This window comes from Salvelinus alpinus, chromosome 25 (genome assembly GCF_045679555.1).
Source record: "Salvelinus alpinus chromosome 25, SLU_Salpinus.1, whole genome shotgun sequence".
In the NCBI taxonomy this organism is placed as follows: Eukaryota; Metazoa; Chordata; class Actinopteri; order Salmoniformes; family Salmonidae; genus Salvelinus; species Salvelinus alpinus.
The window spans coordinates 16,300,066-16,316,935 of NC_092110.1; the positions used below are offsets into that span (position 1 = coordinate 16,300,066).

Consider the following 16,870-nt stretch of genomic DNA (forward strand, 5'->3'; position numbering starts at 1 on the left):
ATCATGCAGACGTTGTTTTGCCACAATAGACATGAAAATTGCGAACCTGTCCGAATGAGGAAAGCTAGTGATATTGAACAAGTACGAAGAGATGCTATCCCTCAATCTTGTGATGCATAATCAGACACAATATTACTCAGGCCTCGCACTCTTAGATTATTAAATTGTATAACAATGTCCTAGCTTTTCAAAGCAAGAAGAACAAAGCCTTATCTCGGGAAATTGCCAACATGTCCAAAATAGCTGAGCTAATGAAATTAAACAACAACGAGGAGAGTCAAACCCTCAATCTTCTGATTTGAAGTCAAACACCTTATCCATTAGGCGACACACTCTACTCCAAATAATCCTATATGACATCATTCAGACGTTGTTTTGCAACAATAGACATCAAAATTGTGAACCGGTCCGAATGAGGAAAGCTAGTGATATTGAACAAGTATGAAGAGACGCTATCCCTCAATCTTGTGATGCAAAATCAGACATAATATTTCACGGATCTCGCATTCTTAGATCATTGAAGTTGCATGACAATGTCCTAGCATTTCAAAGCAACAAGAACAAAGACTTATTTCAGGAAATTGCAAACAAGTCCAAATTAACTGAGTTTATGAAATTAAACGACCACGAAGGGACTCGAACCCTCAATCTTCTGATTCGAAGTCAGACGCCTTATCCATTAGGCCACGCAGCCTGTTTCATCTACTCATATATGACATCATGCAGATGTTGTTTTGCCACAGTAGACATGAAAATTGCGAACCTGTCCGAATGATGAAAGCTAGTGATATTGAACAAGTACGAAGAGACGCTATCCCTCAATCTTGTGATGCAGAATCAGACAAAATATTTCACGGGTCTCGCATTCTTAGATCATTGAAGTTGCATGACAATGTCCTAGCATTTCAAAGCAACAAGAACAAAGACTTATTTCAGGAAATTGCAAACAAGTCCAAATTAATTGAGTTTATGAAATTAAACAACCACGAAGGGACTCGAACCCTCAATCTTCTGATTCGAAGTCAGACGCCTTATCCATTAGGCCACGCAGCCTGTTCCATATAATCCTATATGACATCATGCAGACGTTGTTTTGCCACAATAGACATGAAAATTGCGAACCTGTCCGAATGAGGAAAGCTAGTGATATTGAACAAGTATGAAGAGACGCTATCCCTCAATCTTGTGATGCATAATCAGACACAATATTACTCAGGCCTCGCACTCTTAGATTATTAAATTGTATAACAATGTCCTTGCTTTTCAAAGCAAGAACAACAAAGCCTTATCTCGGGAAATTGCGAACATGTCCAAAATAGCTGAGCTAATGAAATTAAACAACAACGAGGAGAGTCAAACCCTCAATCTTCTGATTTGAAGTCAAACACCTTATCCATTATGCGACACACTCTACTCCACATAATTCTATATGACATCATTCAGACGTTGTTTTTGCCACAATAGACATGAAAATTGCGAACCTGTCCGAATGAAGAAAGCTAGTGATATTGAACAAGTATGAAGAGACGCTATCCCTCAATCTTGTGATGCAGAATCAGACACAATATTTAACGGGTCTCGCATTCTTAGATCATTGAAGTTGCATAACAATATCCTAGCATTTCAAAGCAACAAGAACAAAGACTGATTTCAGGAAATTGCAAACATGTCCAAATTAATTGAGTTTATGAAATTAAACGACCACGAAGGGACTCGAACCCTCAATCTTCTGATTCGAAGTCAGACGCCTTATCCATTAGGCCACTCAGCCTGTTTCATCTACTCATATATGACATCATGCAGACGTTGTTTTGCCACAATAGACATGAAAATTGCGAACCTGTCCGAATGAGGAAAGCTAGTGATATTGAACAAGTACGAAGAGACGCTATCCCTCAATCTTGTGATGCATAATCAGACACAATATTACTCAGGCCTCACACTTTTAGATTATTAAATATTATAACAATGTCCTAGCTTTTCAAAGCAAGAAGAACAAAGCCTTATATCGGGAAATTGCGAACATGTCCAAAATAGCTGAGCTAATGAAATTAAACAACAACGAGGAGAGTCAAACCCTCAATCTTCTGATTTGAAGTCAAACACCTTATTCATTATGCGACACACTCTACTCCACATAATCCTATATGACATCATTCAGACGTTGTTTTGCAACAATAGACATCAAAATTGTGAACCGGTCCGAATGAGGAAAGCTAGTGATATTGAACAAGTATGAAGAGACGCTATCCCTCAATCTTGTGATGCAGAATCAGACACAATATTTAACGGGTCTCGCATTCTTAGATCATTGAAGTTGCATAACAATATCCTAGCATTTCAAAGCAACAAGAACAAAGACTGATTTCAGGAAATTGCAAACAAGTCTAAATTAACTGAGTTTATGAAATTAAACAACCACGAAAGGACTCGAACCCTCAATCTTCTGATTCGAAGTCAGACGCCTTATCCATTAGGCCACGCAGCCTGTTCTATATACTCCTATATGACATCATGCAGACGTTGTTTTTGCCACAATAGACATGAAAATTGCGAACCTGTCCGAATGAGGAAAGCTAGTGATATTGAACAAGTACGAAGAGACGCTATCCCTCAATCTTGTGATGCAGAATCAGACACCATATTACTCAGGCCTCGCACTCTTAGATTATTAAATATTATAACAATGTCCTAGCTTTTCAAAGCAAGAAGAACAAAGCCTTATCTCGGGAAGTTGCGAACATGTCCAAATTAGCTGAGCTAATGAAATTAAAAAACAACGAGGAGAGTCAAACCCTCAATCTTCTGATTTGAAGTCAAACACCTTATCCATTAGGTGACACACTCTACTCCACATAATCCAATATGACATCATGCAGACGTTGTTTTACCACAATAGACAGGAAAATTGTGAACCGGTCCGAATGAGGAAAGCTAGTGATATTGAACAAGTATGAAGAGACGCTATCCCTCAATCTTGTGATGCAGAATCAGACAAAATATTTCACGGATCTCGCATTCTTAGATCATTGAAGTTGCATGACAATGTCCTAGCTTTTCAAAGCAACAAGAACAAAGACTTATTTCAGGAAATTGCAAACAAGTCCAAATTAACTGAGTTTATGAAATTAAACGACCAAGAAGGGACTCGAAACCTCAATCTTCTGATTTGTAGTTAGACGCCTTATCCATTAGGCCACGCAGCCTGTTCCATATACACCTATATGACATCATGCAGACGTTGTTTTGCCACAATAGACATGAAAATTGCGAACAATTCCGAATGAGGAAAGCTAGTGATATTGAACAAGTATGAAGAGACGCTATCCCTCAATCTTGTGATGCATAATCAGACACAATATTACTCAGGCCTCGCACTCTTAGATTATTAAATTGTATAACAATGTCCTAGCTTTTCAAAGCAAGAAGAACAAAGCCTTATCTCGGGAAATTGCGAACATGTCCAAAATAGCTGAGCTAATGAAATTAAACAACAACGAGGAGAGTCAAACCCTCAATCTTCTGATTTGAAGTCAAACACCTTATCCATTAGGCGACACACTCTACTCCACATAATCCTATGTGACATCATTCAGACGTTGTTTTGCAACAATAGACATCAAAATTGTGAACCTGTCCGAATGAGGAAAGCTAGTGATATTGAACAAGTATGAAGAGACGCTATCCCTCAATCTTGTGATGCAGAATCAGACAAAATATTTCACGGATCTCGCATTCTTAGATCATTGAAGTTGCATGACAATGTCCTAGCTTTTCAAAGCAACAAGAACAAAGACTTATTTCAGGAAATTGCAAACAAGTCCAAATTAACTGAGTTTATGAAATTAAACGACCACGAAGGGACTCGAAACCTCAATCTTCTGATTTGTAGTTAGACGCCTTATCCATTAGGCCACGCAGCCTGTTCCATATACACCTATATGACATCATGCAGACGTTGTTTTGCCACAATAGACATGAAAATTGCGAACAATTCCGAATGAGGAAAGCTAGTGATATTGAACAAGTACGAAGAGACGCTATCCCTCAATCTTGTGATGCATAATCAGACACAATATTACTCAGGCCTCGCACTCTTAGATTATTAAATATTATAACAATGTCCTAGCTTTTCAAAGCAAGAAGAACAAAGCCTTATATCGGGAAATTGCGAACATGTCCAAAATAGCTGAGCTAATGAAATTAAAAAACAACGAGGAGAGTCAAACCCTCAATCTTCTGATTTGAAGTCAAACACCTTATCCATTATGCGACACACTCTACTCCACATAATCCAATATGACATCATGCAGACGTTGTTTTACCACAATAGACATGAAAATTGTGAACCGGTCCGAATGAGGAAAGCTAGTGATATTGAACAAGTATGAAGAGACGCTATTCCTCAATCTTGTGATGCAGAATCAGACAAAATATTTCACGGATCTCGCATTCTTAGATCATTGAAGTTGCATGACAATGTCCTAGCATTTCAAAGCAACAAGAACAAAGACTTATTTCAGGAAATTGCAAACAAGTCCAAATTAACTGAGTTTATGAAATTAAACGACCACGAAGGGACTCGAAAGCTCAATCTTCTGATTTGAAGTTAGACGCCTTATCCATTAGGCCACGCAGCCTGTTCCATATACACCTATATGACATCATGCAGACGTTGTTTTGCCACAATAGACATGAAAATTGCGAACAATTCCGAATGAGGAAAGCTAGTGATATTGAACAAGTATGAAGAGACGCTATCCCTCAATCTTGTGATGCATAATCAGACACAATATTACTCAGGCCTCGCACTCTTAGATTATTAAATTGTATAACAATGTCCTAGCTTTTCAAAGCAACAAGAACAAAGCCTTATCTCGGGAAATTGCGAACATGTCCAAAATAGCTGAGCTAATGAAATTAAACAACAACGAGGAGAGTCAAACCCTCAATCTTCTGATTTGAAGTCAAACACCTTATCCATTAGGCGACACACTCTACTCCACATAATCCTATATGACATCATTCAGACGTTGTTTTGCAACAATAGACATCAAAATTGTGAACCGGTCCGAATGAGGAAAGCTAGTGATATTGAACAAGTATGAAGAGACGCTATCCCTCAATCTTGTGATGCATAATCAGACAAAATATTTCACGGATCTCGCATTCTTAGATCATTGAAGTTGCATAACAATATCCTAGCATTTCAAAGCAACAAGAACAAAGACTTATTTCAGGAAATTGCAAACAAGTCTAAATTAACTGAGTTTATGAAATTAAACGACCACGAAGGGACTCGAAACCTCAATCTTCTGATTCGAAGTCAGACGCCTTATCCATTAGGCCACGCAGCCTGTTTCATCTACTCATATATGACATCATGCAGATGTTGTTTTGCCACAATAGACATGAAAATTGCGAACCTGTCCGAATGAGGAAAGCTAGTGATATTGAACAAGTACGAAGAGACGCTATCCCTCAATCTTGTGATGCATAATCAGACACAATATTACTCAGGCCTCGCACTCTTAGATTATTAAATATTATAACAATGTCCTAGCTTTTCAAAGCAAGAAAAACAAAGCCTTATCTCGGGAAGTTGCGAACATGTCCAAATTAGCTGAGCTAATGAAATTAAACAACAACGAGGAAAGTCAAACCCTCAATCTTCTGATTTGAAGTCAAACACCTTATCCATTAGGCGACACACTCTACTCCACATAATCCTATATGACATCATTCAGACGTTGTTTTGCAACAATAGACATCAAAATTGTGAACCGGTCCGAATGAGGAAAGCTAGTGATATTGAACAAGTATGAAGAGACGCTATCCCTCAATCTTGTGATGCATAATCAGACACAATATTACTCAGGCCTCGCACTCTTAGATTATTAAATTGTATAACAATGTCCTAGCTTTTCAAAGCAAGAAGAACAAAGCCTTATCTCGGGAAGTTGCGAACATGTCCAAATTAGCTGAGCTAATGAAATTAAAAAACAACGAGGAGAGTCAAACCCTCAATCTTCTGATTTGAAGTCAAACACCTTTTCCATTAGGTGACACACTCTACTCCACATAATCCAATATGACATCATGCAGACGTTGTTTTACCACAATAGACATGAAAATTGTGAACCGGTCCGAATGAGGAAAGCTAGTGATATTGAACAAGTATGAAGAGACGCTATTCCTCAATCTTGTGATGCATAATCAGACAAAATATTTCACGGATCTCGCATTCTTAGATCATTGAAGTTGCATGACAATGTCCTAGCATTTCAAAGCAACAAGAACAAAGACTTATTTCAGGAAATTGCAAACAAGTCCAAATTAACTGAGTTTATGAAATTAAACGACCACGAAGGGACTCGAAACCTCAATCTTCTGATTTGAAGTTAGACGCCTTATCCATTAGGCCACGCAACCTGTTCCATATACACCTATATGACATCATGCAGACGTTGTTTTGCCACAATAGACATGAAAATTGCGAACAATTCCGAATGAGGAAAGCTAGTGATATTGAACAAGTATGAAGAGACGCTATCCCTCAATCTTGTGATGCATAATCAGACACAATATTACTCAGGCCTCGCACTCTTAGATTATTAAATTGTATAACAATGTCCTAGCTTTTCAAAGCAAGAAGAACAAAGCCTTATCTCGGGAAGTTGCGAACATGTCCAAATTAGCTGAGCTAATGAAATTAAAAAACAACGAGGAGAGTCAAACCCTCAATCTTCTGATTTGAAGTCAAACACCTTTTCCATTAGGCGACACACTCTACTCCACATAATCCAATATGACATCATTCAGACGTTGTTTTGCAACAATAGACATCAAAATTGTGAACCGGTCCGAATGAGGAAAGCTAGTGATATTGAACAAGTATGAAGAGACGCTATCCCTCAATCTTGTGATGCATAATCAGACAAAATATTTCACGGATCTCGCATTCTTAGATCATTGAAGTTGCATAACAATATCCTAGCATTTCAAAGCAACAAGAACAAAGACTTATTTCAGGAAATTGCAAACAAGTCTAAATTAACTGAGTTTATGAAATTAAACGACCACGAAGGGACTCGAACCCTCAATCTTCTGATTCGAAGTCAGACGCCTTATCCATTAGGCCACGCAGCCTGTTTCATCTACTCATATATGACATCATGCAGATGTTGTTTTGCCACAATAGACATGAAAATTGCGAACCTGTCCGAATGAGGAAAGCTAGTGATATTGAACAAGTACGAAGAGACGCTATCCCTCAATCTTGTGATGCATAATCAGACACAATATTACTCAGGCCTCGCACTCTTAGATTATTAAATATTATAACAATGTCCTAGCTTTTCAAAGCAAGAAGAACAAAGCCTTATCTCGGGAAGTTGCGAACATGTCCAAATTAGCTGAGCTAATGAAATTAAACAACAACGAGGAAAGTCAAACCCTCAATCTTCTGATTTGAAGTCAAACACCTTATCCATTAGGCGACACACTCTACTCCACATAATCCTATATGACATCATTCAGACGTTGTTTTGCAACAATAGACATCAAAATTGTGAACCGGTCCGAATGAGGAAAGCTAGTGATATTGAACAAGTATGAAGAGACGCTATCCCTCAATCTTGTGATGCATAATCAGACACAATATTACTCAGGCCTCGCACTCTTAGATTATTAAATTGTATAACAATGTCCTAGCTTTTCAAAGCAAGAAGAACAAAGCCTTATCTCGGGAAGTTGCGAACATGTCCAAATTAGCTGAGCTAATGAAATTAAAAAACAACGAGGAGAGTCAAACCCTCAATCTTCTGATTTGAAGTCAAACACCTTTTCCATTAGGTGACACACTCTACTCCACATAATCCAATATGACATCATGCAGACGTTGTTTTACCACAATAGACATGAAAATTGTGAACCGGTCCGAATGAGGAAAGCTAGTGATATTGAACAAGTATGAAGAGACGCTATTCCTCAATCTTGTGATGCATAATCAGACAAAATATTTCACGGATCTCGCATTCTTAGATCATTGAAGTTGCATGACAATGTCCTAGCATTTCAAAGCAACAAGAACAAAGACTTATTTCAGGAAATTGCAAACAAGTCCAAATTAACTGAGTTTATGAAATTAAACGACCACGAAGGGACTCGAAACCTCAATCTTCTGATTTGAAGTTAGACGCCTTATCCATTAGGCCACGCAACCTGTTCCATATACACCTATATGACATCATGCAGACGTTGTTTTGCCACAATAGACATGAAAATTGCGAACAATTCCGAATGAGGAAAGCTAGTGATATTGAACAAGTATGAAGAGACGCTATCCCTCAATCTTGTGATGCATAATCAGACACAATATTACTCAGGCCTCGCACTCTTAGATTATTAAATTGTATAACAATGTCCTAGCTTTTCAAAGCAAGAAGAACAAAGCCTTATCTCGGGAAGTTGCGAACATGTCCAAATTAGCTGAGCTAATGAAATTAAAAAACAACGAGGAGAGTCAAACCCTCAATCTTCTGATTTGAAGTCAAACACCTTTTACATTAGGCGACACACTCTACTCCACATAATCCAATATGACATCATGCAGACGTTGTTTTACCACAATAGACATGAAAATTGTGAACTGGTCCGAATGAGGAAAGCTAGTGATATTGAACAAGTATGAAGAGACGCTATTCCTCAATCTTGTGATGCATAATCAGACAAAATATTTCACGGATCTCGCATTCTTAGATCATTGAAGTTGCATGACAATGTCCTAGCATTTCAAAGCAACAAGAACAAAGACTTATTTCAGGAAATTGCAAACAAGTCCAAATTAACTGAGTTTATGAAATTAAACGACCACGAAGGGACTCGAAACCTCAATCTTCTGATTTGAAGTTAGACGCCTTATCCATTAGGCCACGCAGCCTGTTCCATATACACCTATATGACATCATGCAGACGTTGTTTTGCCACAATAGACATGAAAATTGCGAACAATTCCGAATGAGGAAAGCTAGTGATATTGAACAAGTATGAAGAGACGCTATCCCTCAATCTTGTGATGCATAATCAGACACAATATTACTCAGGCCTCGCACTCTTAGATTATTAAATTGTATAACAATGTCCTAGCTTTTCAAAGCAACAAGAACAAAGCCTTATCTCGGGAAATTGCGAACATGTCCAAAATAGCTGAGCTAATGAAATTAAACAACAACGAGGAGAGTCAAACCCTCAATCTTCTGATTTGAAGTCAAACACCTTATCCATTAGGCGACACACTCTACTCCACATAATCCTATATGACATCATTCAGACGTTGTTTTGCAACAATAGACATCAAAATTGTGAACCGGTCCGAATGAGGAAAGCTAGTGATATTGAACAAGTATGAAGAGACGCTATCCCTCAATCTTGTGATGCATAATCAGACAAAATATTTCACGGATCTCGCATTCTTAGATCATTGAAGTTGCATAACAATATCCTAGCATTTCAAAGCAACAAGAACAAAGACTTATTTCAGGAAATTGCAAACAAGTCTAAATTAACTGAGTTTATGAAATTAAACGACCACGAAGGGACTCGAACCCTCAATCTTCTGATTCGAAGTCAGACGCCTTATCCATTAGGCCATGCAGCCTGTTCCATATACTCCTATATGACATCATGCAGACGTTGTTTTGCCACAATAGACATGAAAATTGCGAACCTGTCCGAATGAGGAAAGCTAGTGATATTGAACAAGTATGAAGAGACGCTATCCCTCAATCTTGTGATGCAGAATCAGACAAAATATTTCACGGGTCTCTCATTCTTAGATCATTGAAGTTGCATGACAATGTCCTAGCATTTCAAAGCAACAAGAACAAAGACTTATTTCAGGAAATTGCAAACAAGTCCAAATTAACTGAGTTTATGAAATTAAACGACCACCAAGGGACTCGAACACTCAATCTTCTGATTCGAAGTCAGACGCCTTATCCATTAGGCCACGCAGCCTGTTCCATATACTCCTATATGACATCATGCAGACGTTGTTTTGCCACAATAGACATGAAAATTGCGAACCTGTCCGAATGAGGAAAGCTAGTGATATTGAACAAGTATGAAGAGACGCTATCCCTCAATCTTGTGATGCATAATCAGACACAATATTACTCAGGCCTCGCACTCTTAGATTATTAAATTGTATAACAATGTCCTAACTTTTCAAAGCAAGAAGAACAAAGCCTTATCTCGGGAAATTGCGAACATGTCCAAAATAGCTGAGCTCATGAAATTAAACAACAACGAGGAGAGTCAAACCCTCAATCTTCTGATTTGAAGTCAAACACCTTATCCATTAGGCGACACACTCTATTCCACATAATCCTATATGACATCATTCAGACGTTGTTTTGCAACAATAGACATCAAAATTGTGAACCGGTCCGAATGAGGAAAAATAGTGATATTGAACAAGTATGAAGAGACACTATCCCTCAATCTTGTGATGCAGAATCAGACACAATATGTCACGGTTCTCGCATTCTTTGATCATTGAAGTTGCATAACAATATCCTAGCATTTCAAAGCAACAAGAACAAAGACTTATTTCAGGAAATTGCAAACAAGTCTAAATTAACTGAGTTTATGAAATTAAACGACCACGAAGGGACTCCAAACCTCAATCTTCTGATTCGAAGTCAGACGCCTTATCCATTAGGCCACGCAGCCTGTTTCATCTACTCATATATGACATCATGCAGATGTTGTTTTGCCACAATAGACATGAAAATTGCGAACCTGTCCGAATGAGGAAAGCTAGTGATATTGAACAAGTACGAAGAGACGCTATCCCTCAATCTTGTGATACATAATCAGACACAATATTACTCAGGCCTCGCACTCTTAGATTATTAAATATTATAACAATGTCCTAGCTTTTCAAAGCAAGAAGAACAAAGCCTTATCTCGGGAAGTTGCGAACATGTCCAAATTAGCTGAGCTAATGAAATTAAACAACAACGAGGAGAGTCAAACCCTCAATCTTCTGATTTGAAGTCAAACACCTTATCCATTAGGCGACACACTCTACTCCACATAATCCTATATGACATCATTCAGACGTTGTTTTGCAACAATAGACATCAAAATTGTGAACCGGTCCGAATGAGGAAAGCTAGTGATATTGAACAAGTATGAAGAGACACTATCCCTCAATCTTGTGATGCAGAATCAGACACAATATGTCACGGTTCTCGCATTCTTTGATCATTGAAGTTGCATAACAATATCCTAGCATTTCAAAGCAACAAGAACAAAGACTTATTTCAGGAAATTGCAAACAAGTCTAAATTAACTGAGTTTATGAAATTAAACGACCACGAAGGGACTCGAACCCTCAATCTTCTGATTCGAAGTCAGACGCCTTATCCATTAGGCCACGCAGCCTGTTTCATTTACTCATATATGACATCATGCAGATGTTGTTTTGCCACAATAGACATGAAAATTGCGAACCTGTCCGAATGAGGAAAGCTAGTGATATTGAACAAGTATGAAGAGACGCTATCCCTCAATCTTGTGATGCATAATCAGACACAATATTACTCAGGCCTCGCACTCTTAGATTATTAAATTGTATAACAATGTCCTAACTTTTCAAAGCAAGAAGAACAAAGCCTTATCTCGGGAAATTGCGAACATGTCCAAAATAGCTGAGCTCATGAAATTAAACAACAACGAGGAGAGTCAAACCCTCAATCGTCTGATTTGAAGTCAAACACCTTATCCATTAGGCGACACACTCTACTCCACATAATCCTATATGACATCATTCAGACGTTGTTTTGCAACAATAGACATCAAAATTGTGAACCGGTCCGAATGAGGAAAAATAGTGATATTGAACAAGTATGAAGAGACACTATCCCTCAATCTTGTGATGCAGAATCAGACACAATATGTCACGGTTCTCTTATTCTTTGATCATTGAAGTTGCATAACAATATCCTAGCATTTCAAAGCAACAAGAACAAAGACTTATTTCAGGAAATTGCAAACAAGTCTAAATTAACTGAGTTTATGAAATTAAACGACCACGAAGGGACTCCAAACCTCAATCTTCTGATTCGAAGTCAGACGCCTTATCCATTAGGCCACGCAGCCTGTTTGATCTACTCGTATATGACATCATGCAGATGTTGTTTTGCCACAATAGACATGAAAATTGCGAACCTGTCCGAATGAGGAAAGCTAGTGATATTGAACAAGTACGAAGAGACGCTATCCCTCAATCTTGTGATACATAATCAGACACAATATTACTCAGGCCTCGCACTCTTAGATTATTAAATATTATAACAATGTCCTAGCTTTTCAAAGCAAGAAGAACAAAGCCTTATCTCGGGAAGTTGCGAACATGTCCAAATTAGCTGAGCTAATGAAATTAAACAACAACGAGGAGAGTCAAACCCTCAATCTTCTGATTTGAAGTCAAACACCTTATCCATTAGGCGACACACTCTACTCCACATAATCCTATGTGACATCATTCAGACGTTGTTTTGCAACAATAGACATCAAAATTGTGAACCTGTCCGAATGAGGAAAGCTAGTGATATTGAACAAGTATGAAGAGACGCTATCCCTCAATCTTGTGATGCAGAATCAGACAAAATATTTCACGGATCTCGCATTCTTAGATCATTGAAGTTGCATGACAATGTCCTAGCTTTTCAAAGCAACAAGAACAAAGACTTATTTCAGGAAATTGCAAACAAGTCCAAATTAACTGAGTTTATGAAATTAAACGACCACGAAGGGACTCGAAACCTCAATCTTCTGATTTGTAGTTAGACGCCTTATCCATTAGGCCACGCAGCCTGTTCCATATACACCTATATGACATCATGCAGACGTTGTTTTGCCACAATAGACATGAAAATTGCGAACAATTCCGAATGAGGAAAGCTAGTGATATTGAACAAGTACGAAGAGACGCTATCCCTCAATCTTGTGATGCATAATCAGACACAATATTACTCAGGCCTCGCACTCTTAGATTATTAAATATTATAACAATGTCCTAGCTTTTCAAAGCAAGAAGAACAAAGCCTTATATCGGGAAATTGCGAACATGTCCAAAATAGCTGAGCTAATGAAATTAAAAAACAACGAGGAGAGTCAAACCCTCAATCTTCTGATTTGAAGTCAAACACCTTATCCATTATGCGACACACTCTACTCCACATAATCCAATATGACATCATGCAGACGTTGTTTTACCACAATAGACATGAAAATTGTGAACCGGTCCGAATGAGGAAAGCTAGTGATATTGAACAAGTATGAAGAGACGCTATTCCTCAATCTTGTGATGCAGAATCAGACAAAATATTTCACGGATCTCGCATTCTTAGATCATTGAAGTTGCATGACAATGTCCTAGCATTTCAAAGCAACAAGAACAAAGACTTATTTCAGGAAATTGCAAACAAGTCCAAATTAACTGAGTTTATGAAATTAAACGACCACGAAGGGACTCGAAAGCTCAATCTTCTGATTTGAAGTTAGACGCCTTATCCATTAGGCCACGCAGCCTGTTCCATATACACCTATATGACATCATGCAGACGTTGTTTTGCCACAATAGACATGAAAATTGCGAACAATTCCGAATGAGGAAAGCTAGTGATATTGAACAAGTATGAAGAGACGCTATCCCTCAATCTTGTGATGCATAATCAGACACAATATTACTCAGGCCTCGCACTCTTAGATTATTAAATTGTATAACAATGTCCTAGCTTTTCAAAGCAACAAGAACAAAGCCTTATCTCGGGAAATTGCGAACATGTCCAAAATAGCTGAGCTAATGAAATTAAACAACAACGAGGAGAGTCAAACCCTCAATCTTCTGATTTGAAGTCAAACACCTTATCCATTAGGCGACACACTCTACTCCACATAATCCTATATGACATCATTCAGACGTTGTTTTGCAACAATAGACATCAAAATTGTGAACCGGTCCGAATGAGGAAAGCTAGTGATATTGAACAAGTATGAAGAGACGCTATCCCTCAATCTTGTGATGCATAATCAGACAAAATATTTCACGGATCTCGCATTCTTAGATCATTGAAGTTGCATGACAATGTCCTAGCATTTCAAAGCAACAAGAACAAAGACTTATTTCAGGAAATTGCAAACAAGTCCAAATTAACTGAGTTTATGAAATTAAACGACCACGAAGGGACTCGAAAGCTCAATCTTCTGATTTGAAGTTAGACGCCTTATCCATTAGGCCACGCAGCCTGTTCCATATACACCTATATGACATCATGCAGACGTTGTTTTGCCACAATAGACATGAAAATTGCGAACAATTCCGAATGAGGAAAGCTAGTGATATTGAACAAGTATGAAGAGACGCTATCCCTCAATCTTGTGATGCATAATCAGACACAATATTACTCAGGCCTCGCACTCTTAGATTATTAAATTGTATAACAATGTCCTAGCTTTTCAAAGCAACAAGAACAAAGCCTTATCTCGGGAAATTGCGAACATGTCCAAAATAGCTGAGCTAATGAAATTAAACAACAACGAGGAGAGTCAAACCCTCAATCTTCTGATTTGAAGTCAAACACCTTATCCATTAGGCGACACACTCTACTCCACATAATCCTATATGACATCATTCAGACGTTGTTTTGCAACAATAGACATCAAAATTGTGAACCGGTCCGAATGAGGAAAGCTAGTGATATTGAACAAGTATGAAGAGACGCTATCCCTCAATCTTGTGATGCATAATCAGACAAAATATTTCACGGATCTCGCATTCTTAGATCATTGAAGTTGCATAACAATATCCTAGCATTTCAAAGCAACAAGAACAAAGACTTATTTCAGGAAATTGCAAACAAGTCTAAATTAACTGAGTTTATGAAATTAAACGACCACGAAGGGACTCGAACCCTCAATCTTCTGATTCGAAGTCAGACGCCTTATCCATTAGGCCACGCAGCCTGTTTCATCTACTCATATATGACATCATGCAGATGTTGTTTTGCCACAATAGACATGAAAATTGCGAACCTGTCCGAATGAGGAAAGCTAGTGATATTGAACAAGTACGAAGAGACGCTATCCCTCAATCTTGTGATGCATAATCAGACACAATATTACTCAGGCCTCGCACTCTTAGATTATTAAATATTATAACAATGTCCTAGCTTTTCAAAGCAAGAAAAACAAAGCCTTATCTCGGGAAGTTGCGAACATGTCCAAATTAGCTGAGCTAATGAAATTAAACAACAACGAGGAAAGTCAAACCCTCAATCTTCTGATTTGAAGTCAAACACCTTATCCATTAGGCGACACACTCTACTCCACATAATCCTATATGACATCATTCAGACGTTGTTTTGCAACAATAGACATCAAAATTGTGAACCGGTCCGAATGAGGAAAGCTAGTGATATTGAACAAGTATGAAGAGACGCTATCCCTCAATCTTGTGATGCATAATCAGACACAATATTACTCAGGCCTCGCACTCTTAGATTATTAAATTGTATAACAATGTCCTAGCTTTTCAAAGCAAGAAGAACAAAGCCTTATCTCGGGAAGTTGCGAACATGTCCAAATTAGCTGAGCTAATGAAATTAAAAAACAACGAGGAGAGTCAAACCCTCAATCTTCTGATTTGAAGTCAAACACCTTTTCCATTAGGTGACACACTCTACTCCACATAATCCAATATGACATCATGCAGACGTTGTTTTACCACAATAGACATGAAAATTGTGAACCGGTCCGAATGAGGAAAGCTAGTGATATTGAACAAGTATGAAGAGACGCTATTCCTCAATCTTGTGATGCATAATCAGACAAAATATTTCACGGATCTCGCATTCTTAGATCATTGAAGTTGCATGACAATGTCCTAGCATTTCAAAGCAACAAGAACAAAGACTTATTTCAGGAAATTGCAAACAAGTCCAAATTAACTGAGTTTATGAAATTAAACGACCACGAAGGGACTCGAAACCTCAATCTTCTGATTTGAAGTTAGACGCCTTATCCATTAGGCCACGCAACCTGTTCCATATACACCTATATGACATCATGCAGACGTTGTTTTGCCACAATAGACATGAAAATTGCGAACAATTCCGAATGAGGAAAGCTAGTGATATTGAACAAGTATGAAGAGACGCTATCCCTCAATCTTGTGATGCATAATCAGACACAATATTACTCAGGCCTCGCACTCTTAGATTATTAAATTGTATAACAATGTCCTAGCTTTTCAAAGCAAGAAGAACAAAGCCTTATCTCGGGAAGTTGCGAACATGTCCAAATTAGCTGAGCTAATGAAATTAAAAAACAACGAGGAGAGTCAAACCCTCAATCTTCTGATTTGAAGTCAAACACCTTTTCCATTAGGCGACACACTCTACTCCACATAATCCAATATGACATCATGCAGACGTTGTTTTACCACAATAGACATGAAAATTGTGAACTGCTCCGAATGAGGAAAGCTAGTGATATTGAACAAGTATGAAGAGACGCTATTCCTCAATCTTGTGATGCATAATCAGACAAAATATTTCACGGATCTCGCATTCTTAGATCATTGAAGTTGCATGACAATGTCCTAGCATTTCAAAGCAACAAGAACAAAGACTTATTTCAGGAAATTGCAAACAAGTCCAAATTAACTGAGTTTATGAAATTAAACGACCACGAAGGGACTCAAAACCTCAATCTTCTGATTTGAAGTTAGACGCCTTATACATTAGGCCACGCAGCCTGTTCCATATACACCTATATGACATCATGCAGACGTTGTTTT

At 38.1% G+C, this 16,870-nt stretch overlaps 6 non-coding genes across 6 annotated transcripts; all 6 read right to left on the reverse strand.

The window, feature by feature from the left end:
* Positions 1-621: 621 nt before the first annotated feature.
* Positions 622-694, reverse strand: trnar-ucg (transfer RNA arginine (anticodon UCG)). The gene has a single exon. It is a non-coding gene; the product is annotated as a tRNA-Arg (tRNA).
* A 286-nt stretch (positions 695-980) lies between these two features.
* Positions 981-1,053, reverse strand: trnar-ucg (transfer RNA arginine (anticodon UCG)). Its single transcript has one exon. It is a non-coding gene; the product is annotated as a tRNA-Arg (tRNA).
* Positions 1,054-7,076: 6,023 nt separating this feature from the next.
* trnar-ucg (transfer RNA arginine (anticodon UCG)) lies at positions 7,077-7,149 on the reverse strand. Its single transcript has one exon. It is a non-coding gene; the product is annotated as a tRNA-Arg (tRNA).
* Positions 7,150-9,585: 2,436 nt separating this feature from the next.
* trnar-ucg (transfer RNA arginine (anticodon UCG)) lies at positions 9,586-9,658 on the reverse strand. Its single transcript has one exon. It is a non-coding gene; the product is annotated as a tRNA-Arg (tRNA).
* Positions 9,659-11,378: 1,720 nt separating this feature from the next.
* Positions 11,379-11,451, reverse strand: trnar-ucg (transfer RNA arginine (anticodon UCG)). Its single transcript has one exon. It is a non-coding gene; the product is annotated as a tRNA-Arg (tRNA).
* Positions 11,452-14,963: 3,512 nt separating this feature from the next.
* Positions 14,964-15,036, reverse strand: trnar-ucg (transfer RNA arginine (anticodon UCG)). The gene has a single exon. It is a non-coding gene; the product is annotated as a tRNA-Arg (tRNA).
* Between the last annotated feature and the right edge of the window lie 1,834 nt (positions 15,037-16,870).